Source organism: Paramormyrops kingsleyae, chromosome 24, assembly GCF_048594095.1.
Source record: "Paramormyrops kingsleyae isolate MSU_618 chromosome 24, PKINGS_0.4, whole genome shotgun sequence".
NCBI classification, from domain to species: domain Eukaryota; kingdom Metazoa; phylum Chordata; class Actinopteri; order Osteoglossiformes; family Mormyridae; genus Paramormyrops; species Paramormyrops kingsleyae.
In genome coordinates this window covers 13,741,511-13,761,880 of record NC_132820.1, presented here as the reverse complement: position 1 = coordinate 13,761,880, position 20,370 = coordinate 13,741,511, and the positions used below count along the sequence as shown (strand labels likewise).

General features: G+C 41.3%; 3 long non-coding RNA genes across 4 annotated transcripts; 1 reads left to right on the top strand and 2 right to left on the bottom strand.

Annotated features, from left to right (window-relative positions):
- The first annotated feature begins 85 nt into the window (after nt 1-85).
- Nucleotides 86-18,614, top strand: LOC140582411 (uncharacterized). 2 transcript variants are annotated; one of them, XR_011985379.1, is made up of 5 exons: nt 86-413; nt 3,176-3,263; nt 5,604-5,652; nt 12,896-15,942; nt 17,890-18,614. It is a non-coding gene; the product is annotated as an uncharacterized lncRNA (long non-coding RNA). The 2 variants fall into 2 exon arrangements; XR_011985378.1 differs by having other exon boundaries at nt 12,896-18,614.
- On the bottom strand, nt 3,256-4,635 carry LOC140582407 (uncharacterized). The gene is made up of 2 exons (XR_011985368.1): nt 4,342-4,635; nt 3,256-4,250 (listed from the first exon to the last, which is right to left on the bottom strand). It is a non-coding gene; the product is annotated as an uncharacterized lncRNA (long non-coding RNA).
- Nucleotides 9,537-9,969, bottom strand: LOC140582406 (uncharacterized). Its single transcript, XR_011985367.1, has 2 exons — nt 9,864-9,969; nt 9,537-9,741 (listed from the first exon to the last, which is right to left on the bottom strand). It is a non-coding gene; the product is annotated as an uncharacterized lncRNA (long non-coding RNA).
- Nucleotides 18,615-20,370: the final 1,756 nt, after the last annotated feature.

The window sequence follows — 20,370 nt, the reverse complement described above, 5'->3', positions numbered from 1 at the left end:
GTTAATTGCAGTTATTTTAGACTCTACACTCTACTTCTGCTTAGAGTGCCTGCCTGTTCAGGTAAAAACAAATAGAGAAATTAGGTTTTTCATTGGCTAAGCAGAATGAGGAAACCTGTGTTCAGTGATGAAAGGAGATATTGTAAATAAGCAGTGGCGGTTATAGGGCAGGGCCACAGTGGCAGTGGCCCCAGCTGAAATCTGACTGGCCCTCTGAAGTGCCCCTGTCCTGTCACTCATCTGTCCTTCGTCGGAGACTGATTAGATGGATGCAATTCCAAGCCCAAACACTAATGGTGCTAATGATCCAAATAGGAATGTCAAGCGTCAATAAAGCTTACAGAAGAAGAAGAAGATTTGAACGATACTGCGGAGAAAGTTTTTCAACCGATAACGTTTTGAGGAGTTTGTTGGTAAGTCATAAATCCTAATTTACTCAAAGCTGTCACGTATCTTAAGTCTGACAAACATCAAAGCCTCTGACCATTTAGAAACAGTAATTATTAAACTAACTACCTGGGAGAACTGAAAACAAGGCCTGGATTTGGAATCGAGGTCCAGATTTGAAGAACCCTGGTTTACAGTAATGTTAACTGAGGCCCTACTTGTAAGGTGAGGAGGACACCTTAGAGCAAGCGGGATGGGGGGGTGCTAGCAATATTTCGAGTAGCGCGAGCGGGCGGGAATCCGATCCACTAGTGTGAGTGGAAGTGAATAGGCGTGTAGGATGCCCATGACGTGACGAATGTTTGGGCAGCTCAAAAACCCGGACGATTTTAAAAACCCGGCCGGACGCAAGGAAGGTCTCAAAAAGAGGACATGTCCAGGGAAAAGAGGACGTCTGGTCACCCTACATGACATGAACATTAGCATTCCGCTAATAAAAGTAATGCTAATTCATGTGCTTCTTTGTAATTTGCATTTGTATCTTAATATTATAATGTTTGGCAGTGATAGAGAGTATGAAAAGAAAGGGTCAGTCTCAGGCGGGAATTCAGTTTTTGGCCAAAAGAGTGAGTCTGCCAGCTTTTCAGCCCTAAGTTTGATTAAAAATCATTTACGAAGAACAATGACAGAAGAGTGTTTCAGTCATCTTGGGTGCTGAGTATTGAGTCCCGACGGGCAAAAGCATTAGACATAAATGAATTTGTAAGACGATTCAGTTCCTGTCACAAAAACTGACGAATGTTGTTTTAGAAGAGCAAAATGTACAGTAGTCACCCACATGGAACTTTGTGATTGTGAGAGAGAGTATTTGTGAAAAAGTAAAAAGGTTTTTAAAAAATGAATACAAAGCTGGATTTTCTCACATGCTGTGTGTGTTTGTGAGTATTTTGTCTATGTACAGTAAAATGTATGTAAAATTGGTAAGGAGATTTACTGTGTAAGCCTTTTTATTTAAAGTGTTTCAACATGGTGTGACTGGTGAAATGTATAAACCTTACCAAATCCATGGATTGTGTGCAAGGATATAGTACAAAGACTTGGCCCCCCTATGAATATTGTGGCCCCCTGATGGCCCCTTAGACAAATCCTAGATCCGCCACTGTAAATACAGTAAGTACCTCTCACTATGTATTCCCCATGTGCTTATGCTTTATGTGGCTCTGCACTGCCATCTCCTGACAGTATAAAGTAATTGCACCCAAGACATGCTTAATTTCCACAGCAATTTGGCATGTTCGTGTTCATTATCACCACATTCACAGTGCCTCCTGCTGACAGGCTTGATCTTAGCACATTGCTATGAGCCTTCAGTCAAACTGAGACAAATCTGTAGTGCAGGAGCAGTAGTAGAAATAGTGGGTGTAACTGCGGGGGTTTCGGCTGCAGCTGGAGCCATAGGAGAGGGGCTAAAAGAGCCAGAGCTGCAGCCAGAGCAGACGGTGTAGGAGAGACTGCAAAAAATGCAGCTGAAGTTGTGGCAGAGATAGCAGGAAAAACTGCAAAAGAAACTTGGGAATTCGGGCAGAGACTGACAAAAGCAAAGGAAACACCTTATAAAAAACTGTAGTAGATCAAATGCAAGAAAGCAGCCGCTTCAGTGATAGATGCAAGTACATAGCTGATACATTAATTATATGCAAGGAAAGAGCCGCTTCATTGATTAAGCTGCAGGGCAGGCAGGACTATCTACTGTGACAGGAGTGTGGGCAGCCACACAAAGACTAGTCAGACCTGGAGAATAAGCTCACACACAGCTTCAGCAGCGACTCTGCTAAGATGGGATGACTCTTCCCAGCATGAATGCAATCAACTGTGATCAAATGCTGCACGTGAATCAAGGGGGGTTTAACCGTCATCCTACCCACATATTTTATAAACATGGGCTACTGACTGGGGGCATCAAGAATAATTTACTGTAAGAAGCAATGATAATAGCGAAATAATAATGACAAAACATTTTTTCTCAAAGTATCATTAGTTATGTAATTAATGTTATCTAAAGATGAATGTTACTAATATTATTATTACAATTAATTTGCATATATTGTCAAATGAAAATCTATACTTTGCTTCAATACAACGTGCAGCTTCTATCCCAAGCACAATCCACATTATTACTTAAAAGCTTATTGACCCTCTGATTCTGGTATCACTTACTTTTCAGTAAATTCAAGAAAACATTATGTATGTTGTATTTGTATGATGAAACCAATCCTTGAGCCCAATATAAAATAACTGAAATAAATACACAGTCATTCAAACTTCAGCACTTTTTAATTTTGTTTTGTCTTTCAATAAAACCTGCAGCATCAGATCTGGCCAGTTCTGATCTGCTTGCCATTTTGCCTAAAGAACAAATGCTGTTGTTATCAAAAACTATGTTATATAGCTATATTCCAGATTTATTACAGCCAAGCACATCTCGGAGCTTCGAGGAACCTCCGTCTACTTGCATTTCCCTCCTTCCCACTCTTCCCTCAAATACTGTTACATTTGTGCTTGTTCCACACTAACACCCTGTCTTGATCATGAAACTTACTCAGCATTCTTTACAGGAATGTCTAACATCAACATTTGCAGCCATTAATTCATAGGTGGTAGTAACACTGAAATGACCCTTTCTATGTCAAAAAAAAGTAACACTGTGCTTTTAATAATTAATTATTATTATTATTTTACTTAACCATTCCTTCCTCCCTTTCCTCTGTCTCTGCTTATTGACGTTTAGGAATGTGCCAAATATAAATCAACGATGCAAAATTTTCAACCCAAGACAGACACAACACTGAAAAGATGACAAAGACACTGTTTAAATAGTAAGTATATGGTTTATTGTAAAGCTCTTATCTCATTTTATCTTAACTTAGCATATCTTATCCTATTTTATCTTAGCTTTTCGTATCTTATCCTATCCTATCTTAACTTAGCATATTTTATCCTATTTTATCTTAGCTGTTCCTATCTTATCTTATCCTATCTTAACTTAGCATATCTTATCCTATTTTATCTTAGCCGTTCCTATCTTATCCTATCCTAACTTAGCATATCTTATCCTATTTTATCTTAGCTGTTCCTATCTTATCTTATCCTATCTTAACTTAGCATATCTTATCCTATTTTATCTTAGCTGTTCCTATCTTATCCTATCCTATCTTAACTTAGCATATCTTATTCTATTTTATCTTAGCCGTTCCTATCTTATCTTATCCTATCTTAACTTAGCATATTTTATCCTATTTTATCTTAGCCGTTCCTATCTTATCTTATCATATCATAACTTAGCATATTTTATCCTATTTTATTTTATTCTATCTTAACTTAGCATATTTTATCCTATTTTATCTTAGCCGTTCCTATCTTATCCTATCCTATCTTAACTTAGCATATTTTATCCTATCTTATCTTATTCTATCTTATATCTACATTAACAATTAAACAGTACTTCTATTATCCCTCCTACCCCGGCCATAGCCCACAAGTCCATCAGCAATAAAGTCTCTATTATCATCCCTCCTACCCCGGCCATAACCCACAAGTCCATCAGCAATGTCTCTGTCAGTCTTCCGTCTCCGGCCATAACCCATGAGTCCATGTATCCTGTCTAAGAGTTGCTGGTCCGCGGATCGCTGACGCTGCCCCTGGCCCCTCTCTGGTCGCTGGGCGCAGGAGCTGTTGCTGTCCGTGCCGTGGAGGTACTTTAACTGGGGCCTCTTCTTAGTGGCTCCTGCTTGCTCCTGTGGGGGTGGCCTGTCCCTCCCGCTCCATCGGCAAACCCTCTGACCACGGACAGCCTTATCAGTATTCTGTTTTAAGACAAGGAAAGATTATTGATATAGAACATTTTATGCTCTAATTATGTTCTAATAAGGTCTCTTAATTAAGCCAGGGCTTTACCTTCGGCATGTCACACACTCTCCGTGTCGAAGCAGGCTTGTCCGTCTCATCCATCTTCATCACGTCTTTTTCTTTCTTCTTCTCGCTGTTGATCTTTTCCTGAATTTTTTCTGAAAAAGATTCACAATCATTCGCTGTTATTTTAACTTTAATTTTAATTTTAATAATAATCTTAACTACTTTCATATCTTTGCTCTCCATTTTATGAATGCTTAAAGTCTCCAAAATACAACCGCTGCTTAAGAATCTCGAAAGAAGTTTGAGAAGATAAGTGCATGTGATTCAAAAGTAATCAAGCTGTTGTCACGGGCGTCCATTCGTACCATAACAGACAATGCGATCCTGTGCAGCTCATCGGCGACTTTCGGCCGCGTTCGGCTCGGACTGACCGGTCGTAGGTCCGATTCGGCCGTAAGCAGGTTGCCAACTCTGACACATCTGGCGCGAGACTCGGGCTTTCAGACTCAAACGCGCACAGCAAGAAATCTTATGGCGAATCTCTTAATCCATTTTAAACCTAAAATTGGCTACCTCAAAAGCGTTGGGGCAGTTTGCAAACCCTCCAGACTACAAGGTAATAAAACTGTTATATACTTGTAAATACGTGTGTAGACTTGTCTCGAATTGAAAATCTCACGCCAACCAGCTGACCAAAGTTGGCAACCCTGCGTAAGTCGGCCCTTTATTTTATATGCAAAAATTATCATATGCAGGGGGCATATAACTGGTATGAAAGTACTCATAGAGTACTCACTCACGCGTATTTATTCTATGTGCATTCGCACTGTTACGACAAGAAATCACTGTACATGTGAAAGAAGTACAAATGATCCACATAAATGTTAAGATGCACGGCAATTTTTCTCATAACAGCATGAATGCACATACAATAAATACGCATTTCAATGACAGGACTGGGGAAACATACTTTGACGCGGACTTAAATACATAGGACTAATGAAAACAACTGCAAACAGCTAATGACATCGGCATTCCACACTAGTTTAACGAGGGGGCGTGGCACACGGGAGGAGCGGACGAGCGGGGCGTGACAATTGTAAGAGACCACCTTGAATTGAACACTTGTGATATAAAGTATTGAAGTGTTTTCCCCCCCTCCCCTCCCTTTTATCAGTATGCACTCTGCATGGCCTTCGTATGTCTTGAGTATTACAAGATGCACCATGAACTGTTTATATTATATGCCTATATTATATCTTTATTTAGGCCATAATATGTGCTCTTGATGTGTTGTTTTCCAGTGAGCTGGAGGGATTTGACAAAAACATACTTTTGGAAATGCGTGAGGAAGTAAGTTCTTTTCTTTTTGAAAAGTAGGGTATTTGTAAGATTTGCGACACAACAGAGAAATTAATTATGTATCACTCCTCGGGGTCAAGACTCTGGTCTCCAACTCACCGCTCTCTGTTACATCACCATTTTGTCCGATAGTATTATTGGATTTTTCTATGCTATATTTTTTTATATGTAGATATTGTGTGCTGTATAAATAATTATAAATAATACTTTCTCTTCCTTGTGATGTGTGTTTGTGCTTAATCGTATTAAATAGGAGTAAAAGCAACCGCAGTTTCCTCAGTAATGTATTTCATGAACTGATATATAAACCCATGTATGCATTCAAGTCTCTGTCATGGTTTGTACATAATATTTGCAACAACAATTACAAAAATTTAGCAGAATATGTACTACAAGCCTCTCCAGTTGTAGCCACATCCAAATTCATATATGATATATTTGTATATGTGTGTCTCAAAGGTACCAACATTCCTACAAAATCACGAGTTACATAATATATCCAAATATAGGGTATTTCAGTATGAGTCCTGATGCATTATGCATACTGCTGTACTTGCCCTAAACACGGTGAGTTTATATTAGTCACAGAAACATCTTAGCCAGTCATTACTGTGTTGTTGTCACATGTTGAACTCGGCAATTGAAACCCCTTGTTTTTGGTCTGTGAGGGTGTAAAATGTCTCTCCTTTGTTACCTACAGTGAGACTTTGGTTAACAGAAATATACATGAATTATATTTATTTAAAAGGAAGACATTTTTATCCAAATCCACATTAATATGGTAGGGAAAAAACATTATGGTCATATAGTTGTAATGAACTTGTGATGAATGCTGCAAGGCTGTATTTCAGCTCACCACCTACAGGTGCATGACTGATTATACATTACATTATAAGAGGTATGAATAAATAAAGCACATGAACACCGTAATCTCAACCGATCAACAGTAAACCTTCCTTAATGATACTACGGTATTTAATACTCAAACATTAATTGGCAGGGGGTGTAGTGTTCCTGTATATGCAACATAGCAAACAGGAACTGTAAAGGTTATTTTAAATTTTGCACAGTATAAATTAAAACATAGCAGATGGGCGCCCCATCCTGGGTTGTCCCCCGCCTTGCTCCCATAGTGTCTGGGATTGGCTCCGGACCCCCTACCACCCTTAATAGAATAAGCGGTTGCAGAAAATGGATGGATGGACTTTAAATATTATGTTACCTTAGGAACAGCAGTATGTCAGGTTGTCTACAGAGCCCATGTGGAAATCTCTGCCTGTCTTCTTCAAATTGACTGGCAGAGTGCCCCTAGATGCCTTGATACTGTGTGATCCTTTAAATTAGGACGCATGGCAAACATTAACTGAATAAATAGTTCAGCATTTGTACAAACATTTGTATTTTTAAAAATAGAAATAGAAAATAATGATGTTGATTGATTGACAAATGCATAAAAAATTGGAATTTTAAAAAGCACCTGTGAGATATGACAAAAAATATATACGTCTTTGCAGCCCCCAGTTGGTTGGATGAGGGTTAAATGGTTGCCAATCATCTTCCCACAGATGTTGAGTACTCTATGGCCAGATGGATTATTCTGGCATAAATGTCGCCTGAGAGCAGGGTAACTGGGGCTAGTTTGGGGTAGATGTGGTCTGAGAGCGGGGCAATTGGGGTTACTTTTGGGTAGATGTGATATAAGAGTGGGATAATTGTGGTAGATGTGGTCTGAGTGTGGGATAACTGGGGTTAGTTTGGGGTAGATGTGGTCTGCCTGTGTGATAAATGGGGTTAGTCTGGGGTAGATGTGGTCTGAGAATGGGGTAACTGGGGTTAGTTTGGGGTAGGTGTGGTCTGAGAGTGCGGCAATTGGGGTTACTTTTGGGTAGATGTGATCTGAGGGTGGGATAATTGGGGTTAGTCTGGGGTAGATGCGGTCTGTGTGTGTGATGAATGGGGCTAGTCTGGGGTAAATTTGGTCTGAGAGTGGGGCAATTGGGGTTAGTCTGCGGTAGTTGTGGTCTGATAATGGGCTAATTGGAGTGAGTCTGGGGTAGATGTAGTCTGAGAGAGGGCTAATTGGAGTGAGTCTGAGATAGATTTGGCCTGAGAGTGGGCTAATTGGAGTGAGTCTGAGGTAGATTTGGCCTGAGAGTATGGTAATTGGGGTTAGTCTGCGGTAGATATGGTCTGAGAATGGAGTAATTGTAGTGAGTCTGGGGTAGATGTGGTTTGAGAATGGGGTAATTGGAGTGAGTCTGGGGTAGATGTGGTCTGAGAATGGGGTAATTGGAGTGAGTCTGGGGTAGATGTGGTTTGAGAATGGGGTAATTGGGGTTTGTTTGAGGATGATGAACCCCCCAGACTCCTGGTTGATATTTGGTTGACGTTGGTTGACGTCTCAAATCATTATTTTGTGCTTCTGATGCTTTGCCCTCTGTAATCAAAGATCTGTATCACGCATCAGCAGTGACTCTACAAAAGTCAGATTGAAGACAGGAGTCTATAATAACCTATAATAACACCTCTGTAGATAGAGACAAGATGTTTCAGACGAGGCTGGAGAAAGTCAGGCAAAATCTTTCACTTTTACCTTTTTATTTAGATAATTCACCCTAAAGCTCTTGACTTGATGGGTTATTCAGATTATTTTCTACGGAATAGTATGAAGTATTGAATTTGGTACATCAGAGTGAACTGGGATACACCCTCGTGTTTAATATACAGGAGTGGCTGTGGTTTGTTAGATTGCATATGTGATGTATGTGTACCTGAAGGCAAGCACAAGTGCAGCTTTCTGATTGGTGCATGCGTGCATATCTCTGATTGGTGGGTTAGACATAAAGTGGATTACACTTCTAAAGGAACATAAATCTTAAAAAGCTCATTGACACAGCTGTGTAAGTGATAAGGTAGGGTTACTGGGTTACTGACACGGGCAGTTTCTGCCGTGTGTGTGCTACGCTTTGCTAAATCTAACATGACAAGTGGAACATTCTGCCTTTCTTTCACTGTTTTCACTCTTCCAATTAACACTCTCTCTCACTCTCTCTCTGTCTGGATCCAAGTCTTCTCTCTAAACCAGAAAACTTACAATCATTTAACCGTAATTCCCTAACTCAACTCCATCTTCTCGTAGTGTTTTGCTGTGTCAGTATGTCATTTACCTTCATCTTCACCTAGTTTACAGTAACACTATGTGACGTTACATTACAGTTTTTAAATCACTTTCAGAAAGGTTCGCTTGATTGATGATTAGCAAAAAGGTATATTTCTGTGCAGATACCAGATAACTGAGATACTAACTCATTCATCTTTTGCCAAAGTGCAACACAAGCTCCTGGAAGAACAATCTCACCCATGCAGACAACAGGAAGTGCAGTAGCAATGCTGGACTGATGATTGTAACTGCCGGTTTCTCTGGCTCAATTTCAATGCTCCATTAAGAAGTTTTCTCTTAATTACTGATTGAATTGAAACATGTTTTTGCTCTGAAGATGGACAGTCGCACAACAAGCAGGTGCAAATGCAAGTCACACGTGTGAGTCCATATTTACACTCTGAGCTAGAGTCTGACACATGGCATTAGAAGGACTGGCCCTGGCACATGCTATACACCATCGCTAACACAAGGGGGCGACCACCACTGTTTACAAAAATCCATCATGTGACGTATTCACCAAGTAATAGAAGACTAAACTACAGGAAACTGCAAAGATTTCCCTCTCTGCCCAAACCCAGAGGTGATCCATCTACTGTATTTCTCCATCATGTTCCCCTAGGAGCAAAACTCATCACAGAACTAGTCCAAATGCACCTAGGTATCTTTCAGAAGAAGATTTCATAACACTTAAATCACCCCTTATTAGACAGAAACACTGTGAATGTTTATTTCTGGAATGTTGAAGTCACTGGTATGGGATGAGCTTTGTCGTGATTGGTTATAACAGGAAGAAGCAGACTCTGATAGGCTCATCACTTCCTGGCTATATCAGAATCATCTAGAAGGCTTTTGGCTGCTGCGTTGCTTCTGTGATGAGTTGATGGACCTTGTCATCGGGTTTTGAGACGTGGGGCCATCTAATGTGATTAAATAAAAAAAAGTGAATTATTTTCTAAACCCACATGATTAACAGGCATTGCTGAATGAGCCTACATGTGATTTCCTGCTTCCATTTAACTAGGTCAGTACTGGGACTCACCACTGACAGGTGTCCATTCTTGGCTTTGGCCACCACCAGTTTGGATCCAGGTGTGAAATCAATGACGGCTTCCTTTCCTCGGCCCACTGAAAACTTTATACTTGGGGGAGGGGGAGGGGGGGGGGAGGCACTGTGTCAGCCTGCATTTTCTACCACAAAAAAAGACTTAATGTGGAAAAAGTAACATGACTGGAAAATTGATGGAATGAAAACTGGAAAAACGACAAATCCAGTTAATGACCTGCAACCCATCTCTGGAGGGAAACAGTACATCAGCCAATCACAGCGATACACATAGATATTGTAAAGGACACTTTTACAGTCGTAACCTCCTGAGACCCCACCCATTCATTTATGTCCATTGTAGTGGACATTTTGTTTTTGCATCTATCTTTTCACTGATATAAGGAAACATATTTATTCCAGTTGTACACTAAATAGGACATGCTGTGAAATTAAAAATAAATTTAAAAAAATCTATATTGTAAGATGTCATTTCCTCCAAAGACAAATAACCTAAAATTGAAGTAGACTTTTTTCCTTGGGGCTCATGAGGATATATATATAGGGCTTTGCTGTATGTAGTTACATCACATCCTGTTTCTCTGTATCTCTGTGTTTAGCTGCTGGTGATGTAGACATGCTGCTTCCTGCATGACTTCCTGCACACTGTCTTCCTGCATGACTTCCTGCACACTGTCTTCCTGCATGACTGACTGCCCTGAAGCAGCAGAGCTGAAATCCGCCTGTTAATTGCAGTTATTTTAGCCCAGCTTCTGCTTAGAGTGCCTGCCTGTTCAGGTAAAAACAAATAGAGAAATTAGGTTTTTCATTGGCTAAGCAGAATGAGGAAACCTGTGTTCAGTGATGAAAGGAGATATTGTAAATTAGCAGTGGTGGTTATAGGGCAGGGCCACAGTGGCACAGTTTTACAGTAATGTTAACTGAGGCCCTACTTGTAAGGTGAGGAGGACACCTTAGAGCAAGCGGGATGGGGGGGTGCTAGCAATATTTCGAGTAGCGCGAGCGGGCGGGAATCCGATCCACTAGTGTGAGTGGAAGTGAATAGGCGTGTAGGATGCCCATGACGTGACGAATGTTTGGGCAGCTCAAAAACCCGGACGATTTTAAAAACCCGGCTGGACGCAAGGAAGGTCTCAAAAAGAGGACATGTCCAGGGAAAAGAGGACGTCTGGTCACCCTACCTACTTGTGTTTAGACATGAACATTAGCATTCCGCTAATAAAAGTAATGCTAATTCATGTGCTTCTTTGTAATTTGCATTTGTATCTTAATATTATAATGTTTGGCAGTGATAGAGAGTATGAAAAGAAAGGGTCAGTCTCAGGCGGGAATTCAGTTTTTGGCCAAAAGAGTGAGTCTGCCAGCCTTTCAGCCCTAAGTTTGATTAAAAATCATTTACGAACAACAATGACAGAAGAGTGTTTCAGTCATCTTGGGTGCTGAGTATTGAGTCCCGACGAGCAAAAGCATTTGACATAAATGAATTTGTAAGACGATTCAGTTCCTGTCACAAAAACTGACAAATGTTGTTTTAGAGGAGCAAAATGTACAGTAGTCACCCACATGGAACTTTGTGATTGTGAGAGAGAGTATTTGTGAAAAAGTAAAAAGGTTTTTAAAAAATGAATACAAAGCTGGATTTTCTCACATGCTGTGTGTGTTTGTGAGTATTTTGTCTATGTACAGTAAAATGTATGTAAAATTGGTAAGGAGATTTACTGTGTAAGCCTTTTTATTTAAAGTGTTTCAACATGGTGTGACTGGTGAAATGTATAAACCTTACCAAATCCATGGATTGTGTGCAAGGATATAGTACAAATACTTGGCCCCTCTATGAATATTGTGGACCCTTGATGGCCCCTTAGACAAATCCTAGATCCGCCACTGTAAATAAGTACCTCTCACTATGTCTTCCCCATGTGCTTATGCTTTATGTGGCTCTGCACTGCCATCTCCTGACAGCATAAAGTAATTGCACCCAAGACATGCTTAGGACATGCTAAAGAATTTTCACAGCAATATGGCATGTTCGTGTTCATAATAACCACATTCACAGTGCCTCCTGCTGACAGGCTTGATCTTAGCACATTGCTATGAGCCTTCAGTTAAACTGAGACAAATCTATAGTGCAGGAGCAGTAGTAGGAATAGTGGGTGTAACTGCGGGGGTTTCGCCTGCAGCAGGAGCCATAGGAGAGGGGTTGAAAGAGCCAGAGCTGCAGCTAGAGCAGACGGTGTAGGAGAGACTGCAAAAAATGCAGCTGAAGTTGTGGCAGAGATAGAGCACATCTTGGAGCTCCGAGGAACATCCTTCTCCTTACATTTCTCTCCTTCCCACTCTTCCCTCAAATACTGTTACATTTGTGCTTTTTCCACACTAACACCCTGTCTTGATCATGCTCTGACTGCATGGCATCCATATGCATGGCAAACTACTTTAGTCTTATCTTGTATAATAGGACATAAACATTGAACTTGATAGTTATCTTTCATTTTCACATCCGAACACAACGCACGAACATGAAGGGATCGTTTGCATTTGTACCCCCCCCCCCCCACGGAATACTGGCCGCGGACCGGGGTGCCAATCCCAAAGCTGGAAGACTGTACTGCGTCATGTTAATATTAGCTAGCTAGTTAGCATGGATACAGAGTACCCCGGACTAAAACTATAAAGGACGTAAGGTGCGTGATATAGTAAAACAGTTACTAACTGGTAATGCACGTTAGCATTACGTTACATGGTAACTTTACCTGTTACTTACCAGAATAGTCTCATATACGTTCGCCAAATGACAGCAGGCAGAAGGCGGCGCGTTTTTCAGAAATACACCGGAGTTAAATTTACGCCGCATTATTTACAGGAACGTCTGAAATGTAGTAACACTGAAATGACCCTTTCTATGTCAAAATAAAGTTAACACTGTGCTTTTAATAATTAATTATTATTATTTTTTTACTTAACCGTTCCTTCCACCCTTTCCTCCGTCTCTGCTTATTGACGTTTAGGAAAGTGCCAAATATAAATCAACGATGCAAAATTTTCAACCCAAGACAGACACAACACTGAAAAGATGACAAAGACACTGTTTAAATAGTAAGTATATGGTTTATTGTAAAGCTCTTATCTCATTTTATCTTAACTTAGCATATCTTATCCTATTTTATCTTAGCCGTTCCTATCTTTTCTTATCATGTCCTATCTTTGTGTTGTGAGGATCTATTTTGTCATGCACCTTTATTCCAATTAAGGATGCGTTAGGATCGAGGGTTGCTGGGGGGTATTACTCCGCCGAGTACGGTAATGGTTAATGGCGTTTCTGACCTGCTGTTAATAATAAACTGTTAGAGTTACGTGGTCGTGTCTGTCTCCTTAACGACACATGGTGTCAGAAGTGGAATTATGGCGAAGTTTAATCCCCCAGAAAGTTTTGAGTTTAGTCATCCTGAACGCTGGCCGGAATGGAAACTGCGATTTTCCCGCTATAGGATTGCGACCAAACTAAACAAAGAGGATGACGATGTGCAGGTCTGTACGCTCCTTTATGCACTCGGAAAAGAGGATGAACAAATATATAAAACATTCAGTTTTGGATCGGATGAAGATGAGACTTACGAGACTGTGCTAGAGAAGTTAGACAGCTATTTTGTGCCGAAAGTAAATGTGATCCACGAGCGGGCACGATTTCATCAACGTGCCCAGAAGCACGGGGAGTCTGCGGAAGAGTATATCCGTAGCCTTCACGAACTAGCCGACACACGTGAATTTAGAACGGCGAAAGAAGAGAATATTCGTGACAGATTAGTTATCGGAATTTTAGATCGGAAGTTGTCCGAAAAGCTCCAGCTGATGGCAGATTTAACACTCGGCAAAGCAGTCGATCTCATTAGACAATCCGAGCAAGTGAAAGAGCATGTAAACGAGCAGACAGCATGCAGCACGCAGCTCAATGAAGTAGCCAGAAGCCGACAGCATCATGGTGGTGAGAATGGTAGACCCAAACGAGGCGGAAACTTGCAAAACTCAAGTTCTAAACAGAATGGAAATTTTAGTAGGTTCCGATGTAAAAGATGCGGAAGAAGCCACGGGAAAGAGGATTGTCCTGCGAAGAATGCAGAATGTCGGAAATGTAAAAGAGGGGCCACTTCGCAGCAGTTTGTCGCACACGAGAAGTTAATGACGTATGCACATCACTAGATGGCGCTGTCGCAACACATTTCTTAGGAGAACTGAGGAAAAGTGTTGAAAGTAATAAGGAATGGACAGTTTCACTCCCTATACATGGAACGGAGGTGGAGTTTAAGATTGATACCGGTGCAGATATCAGTGTAATATCAGAAAAGACCCTTTCAAGCCTAAAGCACCAGCCCCAGTTAAAGTTTGCCAAAGTAAACCTGGAAAGTCCTGGTGGAAAACTACATTGTAAAGGACAGTTCATAGCCACAACTGCTATAAAGAATAAACAGTTCAAGTTCAAAGTGTTTGTAGTTACCGGACCTACTGTGAACAACCTTCTTGGTCGTGAGGCATCAGTTGAAATGGGTTTGATAAAGAGATTGGAAGACCTGAAGTCAGCCGCTCCTGAAGAGGTCGGACTGTTAAAGATAAAACCGATAAAGATCCACTTAAAGGGCAACGCTATCCCATACAGTATAGCCACAGCCAGACGTGTGTCTGTGCCCATGCTCCAAAAAGTCAAAAAGGAACTGGAGCGAATGGTTCGGTGCGGCATCATTGAAGAAATAAAAAGAGCCTACGGAGTGGTGCGCTCCAATGGTTGCTGTGCCCAAGAAGAATGGACAGATACGCATCTGCGTAGATCTAAAACAGCTTAACAAGGCCGTTAAGAGGGAAAGATACATGCTTCCCTCAATAGACGACATCCTTCCCAGATTAGCACATGCCAAAGTTTTTTCACTTCTGGATGCAGCTAGTGGATTTTGGCAGTTGCCATTGGATGAAGACAGTGCTAAACTGACAACCTTCCTAACTCCGTTTGGAAGGTATTTTTTTTCGTAGACTTCCGTTTGGCATTACTAGTGCCCCTGAAATATTTCAGAGGGAAATTTCTGAGCTGTTGAAGCATCAATCAGGAGTAGCCATTTTCATGGATGATATCCTTGTCTATGGAAACTCTAATGAAGAACATGAGAAACGACTTCAAAACACATTGAGGACGATTCATGAAGCAGGCTTGGTGTTGAATACAGAGAAATGTCTACTGAGACAAAACCAACTCCACTACCTAGGCCACCTTATTGACAAGGAGGGCATACGTCCAGATAAGGCCAAGATTAAGGCCATATCACTTCTAGAGCCACCTAATAACATCTCAGGCCTGAGAAGGATGCTGGGCATGGTTCACTACCTCGGCAGGTATGTTCCACACTTATCAGAGGTAACTCAGCCACTTAGTGAGCTGTTGAAGAAAGAGACAGCGTGGACCTGGGGCCCTGCACAGTTCAAAACCTTCAACTCAGTGAAGCGTTTACTCACAGAGGCGCCTGTGCTTGCCTTCTATGATGTTACTAGACCCACTATAGTGAGTGCGGACGCTAGTAGTTATGGCTTAGGTGCAGTCCTCCTACAGGACCACGACGGAGTGCTGAAGCCAGTTGCTTATTGTTCAAGAGTCTTAACTGATGCTGAAAAACATTATGCCCAAATTGAAAAAGAGTGTCCCGCTGCTGTGTGGGCCTGTGAGAAATTCTCAAGATTCCTTTATGTTCTAGAGAACTTTACCCTTCAAACTGACCACAAGCCTTTGGTTCCACTAATTAATGCCAAAGATCTTGATTCAGTTCCACTGAGGTGTCAAAGACTGCTCCTGCGAATGATGCGCTACAACCCTGTGGCGGTATATGTGCCAGGTAAGCAGCTGGTGGTGGCCGACACACTCTCAAGACATCCTCAAGCGGTGGTCACTGCAGAAGTCTGTGAGCTGATAAGAGAGGTAGAGGCCCATGAAGAAGCTGTATGCAATGCGTGGCCTATTTCATCCACAAAACTGGACATGGTGAAGGCTGAGACAGGGAACGACAGAGTCCTGGGACAGGTAATACGCTATGTGAATGATGGCTGGCCTAAGTATGCTTCCACCATTCCACATACAGTGACGCCATACTATAAAGAAAGACAGCACTTGTCTTATTCCCAAGGGTTAGTTTTGTATGGCGACAGAATTGTAATTCCACAGATTCCTATCTTATCTTATCCTATCCTATCTTAACTTAGCATATTTTATCCTATCTTATCTTATTCTATATTATATCTACATTAACAATTAAACAGTATCTCTGTTATCCCTCCTACCCCGGCCATAGCCCACAAGTACATCAGCAATAATGTCTCTATTATCATCCCTCCTACCCCGGCCATAACCCACAAGTCCATCAGCAATGTCTCTGTCAGTCTTCCGTCTCCGGCCATAACCCATGAGTCCGTGTATCCTGTCTACAAGTTGCTGCTATGCGGATCGCTGACGCTGCCCCTGGCCCCTCTCTGGTCGCTGGGCGCAGGAGCTGTTGCTGTCCGTGCCGTGGAGGTACTTTAACTGGGGCCTCTTCTTAGTGGCTCCTGCTTGCTCCTGTGGGGGTGGCCTGTCCCTCCCGCTCCATCGGCAAACCCTCTGACCACGGACAGCCTTATCAGTATTCTGCTTTAAGACAAGGAAAGATTATTGATATAGAACATTTTATGCTCTAATTATGTTCTAATAAGGTCTCTCAATTAAGCCAGGGCTTTACCTTCGGCATGTCACGCACTCTCCGTGTCGAACCAGGCTTGTCCGTCTCATCCATCTTCATCACGTCTTTTTCTTTCTTCTTCTCGCTGTTGATCTTTTCCTGAATTTTTTCTGAAAAAGATTCACAATCCTTCGCTGTTATTTTAACTTTAATTTTAATAATAATCTTAACTACTTTCATATCTTTGCTCTCCATTTTATGAATGCTAAAAGTCTCCAAAATACAACCGCTGCTTAAGAATCTCGAAAGAAGTTTGAGAAGATAAGTGCATGTGATTCAAAAGTAATCAAGCTGTTGTCACGGGCGTCCATTCGTACCATAACAGACAATGCGATCCTGTGCAGCTCATCGGCGACTTTCGGCCGCGTTCGGCTCGGACTGACCGGTCGTAGGTCCGATTCGGCCGTAAGCAGGTTGCCAACTCTGACACATCTGGCGCGAGACTCGGGCTTTCAGACTCAAACGCGCACAGCAAGAAATCTTATGGCGAATCTCTTAATCCATTTTAAACCTAAAATTGGCTACCTCAAAAGCGTTGGGGCAGTTTGCAAACCCTCCAGACTACAAGGTAATAAAACTGTTATATACTTGTAAATACGTGTGTAGACTTGTCTCGAATTGAAAATCTCACGCCAACCAGCTGACCAAAGTTGGCAACCCTGCGTAAGTCGGCCCTTTATTTTATATGCAAAAATTATCATATGCAGGGGGCATATAACTGGAATGAAAGTACTCATAGAGTACTCACTCACGCGTATTTATTCTATGTGCATTCGCACTGTTATGACAAGAAATCACTGTGCATGTGAAAGAAGTACAAATTAGCCACATAAATGTTAAGATGCACGGCAATTTTTCTCATAACAGCATGAATGCACATACAGTAAATACGCATTTCAATGACAGGACTGGGGAAACATACTTTGACGCGGACTTAAATACATAGGACTAATGAAAACAACTGCAAACAGCTAATGACATCGGCATTCCACACTAGTTTAACGAGGGGGCGTGGCACACGGGAGGAGCGGACGAGCGGGGCGTGACAATTGTAAGAGACCACCTTGAATTGAACACTTGTGATATAAAGTATTGAAGTGTTTTCCCCCCCTCCCCTCCCTTTTATCAGTATGCACTCTGCATGGCCTTGGTATGTCTTGAGTATTACGAGATGCACCATGAACTGTTTATATTATATGCCTATATTATATCTTTATTTAGGCCATAATATGTGCTCTTGATGTGTTGTTTTCCAGTGAGCTGGAGGGATTTGACAAAAACATCCTTTTGGAAATGTGTGAGGAAGTAAGTTCTTTTCTTTTTGAAAAGTAGGGTATTTGTAAGATTTGCGACACAACAGAGAAATTAATTATGTTTCACTCCTCGGGGTCAAGACTCTGGTCTCCAACTCACCGCTCTCTGTTACATCGCCATTTTGTCCGATAGTATTATTGGATTTTTCTATGCTATATTTTTTTATATGTAGTCATTGTGTGCTGTATAAATAATTATAAATAATACTTTCTCTTCCTTGTGATGTGTGTTTGTGCTTAATCGTATTAAATAGGAGTAAAAGCAACCGCAGTTTCCTCAGTAATGTATTTCATGAACTGATATATAAACCCATGTATGCATTCAAGTCTCTGTCATGGTTTGTACATAATATTTGCAACAACAATTACAAAAATTTAGCAGAATATGTACTACAAGCCTCTCCAGTTGTAGCCACATCCAAATTCATATATGATATATTTGTATATGTGTGTCTCAAAGGTACCAACATTCCTACAAAACCACGAGTTACATAATATATCCAAATATAGGGTATTTCAGTATGAGTCCTGATGCATTATGCATACTGCTGTACTTGCCCTAAACACGGTGAGTTTATATTAGTCACAGAAACATCTTAGCCGGTCATTACTGTGTTGTTGTCACATGTTGAACTCGGCAATTAAAACCCCTTGTTTTTGGTCTGTGAGGGTGTAAAATGTCTCTCCTTTGTTACCTACAGTGAGACTTTGGTTAACAGAAATATACATGAATTATATTTATTTAAAAGGAAGACATTTTTATCCAAATCCACATTAATATGGTGGGGAAAAAACATTATGGTCATATAGTTGTAATGAACTTGTGATGAATGCTGCAAGGCTGTATTTCAGCTCACCACCTACAGGTGCATGACTGATTATACATTACATTATAAGAGGTATGAATAAATAAAGCACATGAACACCGTAATCTCAACCGATCAACAGTAAACCTTCCTTAATGATACTACGGTATTTAATACTCAAACATTAATTGGCAGGGGGTGTAGTGTTCCTGTATATGCAACATAGCAAACAGGAACTGTAAAGGTTATTTTAAATTTTGCACAGTATAAATTAAAACATAGCAGATGGGCGCCCCATCCTGGGTTGTCCCCCGCCTTGCTCCCATAGTGTCTGGGATTGGCTCCGGACCCCCTACCACCCTTAATAGAATAAGCGGTTGCAGAAAATGGATGGATGGACTTTAAATATTATGTTACCTTAGGAACAGCAGTATGTCAGGTTGTCTACAGAGCCCATGTGGAAATCTCTGCCTGTCTTCTTCAAATTGACTGGCAGAGTGCCCCTAGATGCCTTGATACTGTGTGATCCTTTAAATTAGGACGCATGGCAAACATTAACTGAATAAATAGTTCAGCATTTGTACAAACATTTGTATTTTTAAAAATAGAAATAGAAAATAATGATGTTGATTGATTGACAAATGCATAAAAAATTGGAATTTTAAAAAGCACCTGTGAGATATGACAAAAAATATATACGTCTTTGCAGCCCCCAGTTGGTTGGATGAGGGTTAAATGGTTGCCAATCATCTTCCCACAGATGTTGAGTACTCTATGGCCAGATGGATTATTCTGGCATAAATGTCGCCTGAGAGCAGGGTAACTGGGGCTAGTTTGGGGTAGATGTGGTCTGAGAGTGGGATAATTGGGGTTAGTCTGGGGTAGCTGTGGACTGAGTGTGTGATAAATGTGGTTAGTCTGGGGTTACTTTTGGGTAGATGTGATATAAGAGTGGGATAATTGTGGTAGATGTGGTCTGAGTGTGGGATAACTGGGGTTAGTTTGGGGTAGATGTGGTCTGCCTGTGTGATAAATGGGGTTAGTCTGTGGTAGATGTGGTCTGAGAATGGGGTAACTGGGGATAGTTTGGGGTAGGTGTGGTCTGAGAGTGCGGCAATTGGGGTTACTTTTGGGTAGATGTGATCTGAGGGTGGGATAATTGGGGTTAGTCTGGGGTAGATGCGGTCTGTGTGTGTGATGAATGGGGCTAGTCTGGGGTAAATTTGGTCTGAGAGTGGGGCAATTGGGGTTAGTCTGCGGTAGTTGTGGTCTGATAATGGGGTAATTGGAGTGAGTCTGGGGTAGATGTAGTCTGAGAGTGGGCTAAGTGGAGTGAGTCTGAGATAGATTTGGCCTGAGAATGGGCTAATTGGAGTGAGTCTGGGGTAGATTTGGCCTGAGAATGGGCTAATTGTAGTGAGTCTGAGGTAGATTTGGCCTGAGAGTATGGTAATTGGGGTTAGTCTGCGGTAGATATGGTCTGAGAATGGAGTAATTGTAGTGAGTCTGGGGTAGATGTGGTTTGAGAATGGGGTAATTGGAGTGAGTCTGGGGTAGATGTGGTCTGAGAATGGGGTAATTGGAGTGAGTGTGGGGTAGATGTGGTTTGAGAATGGGG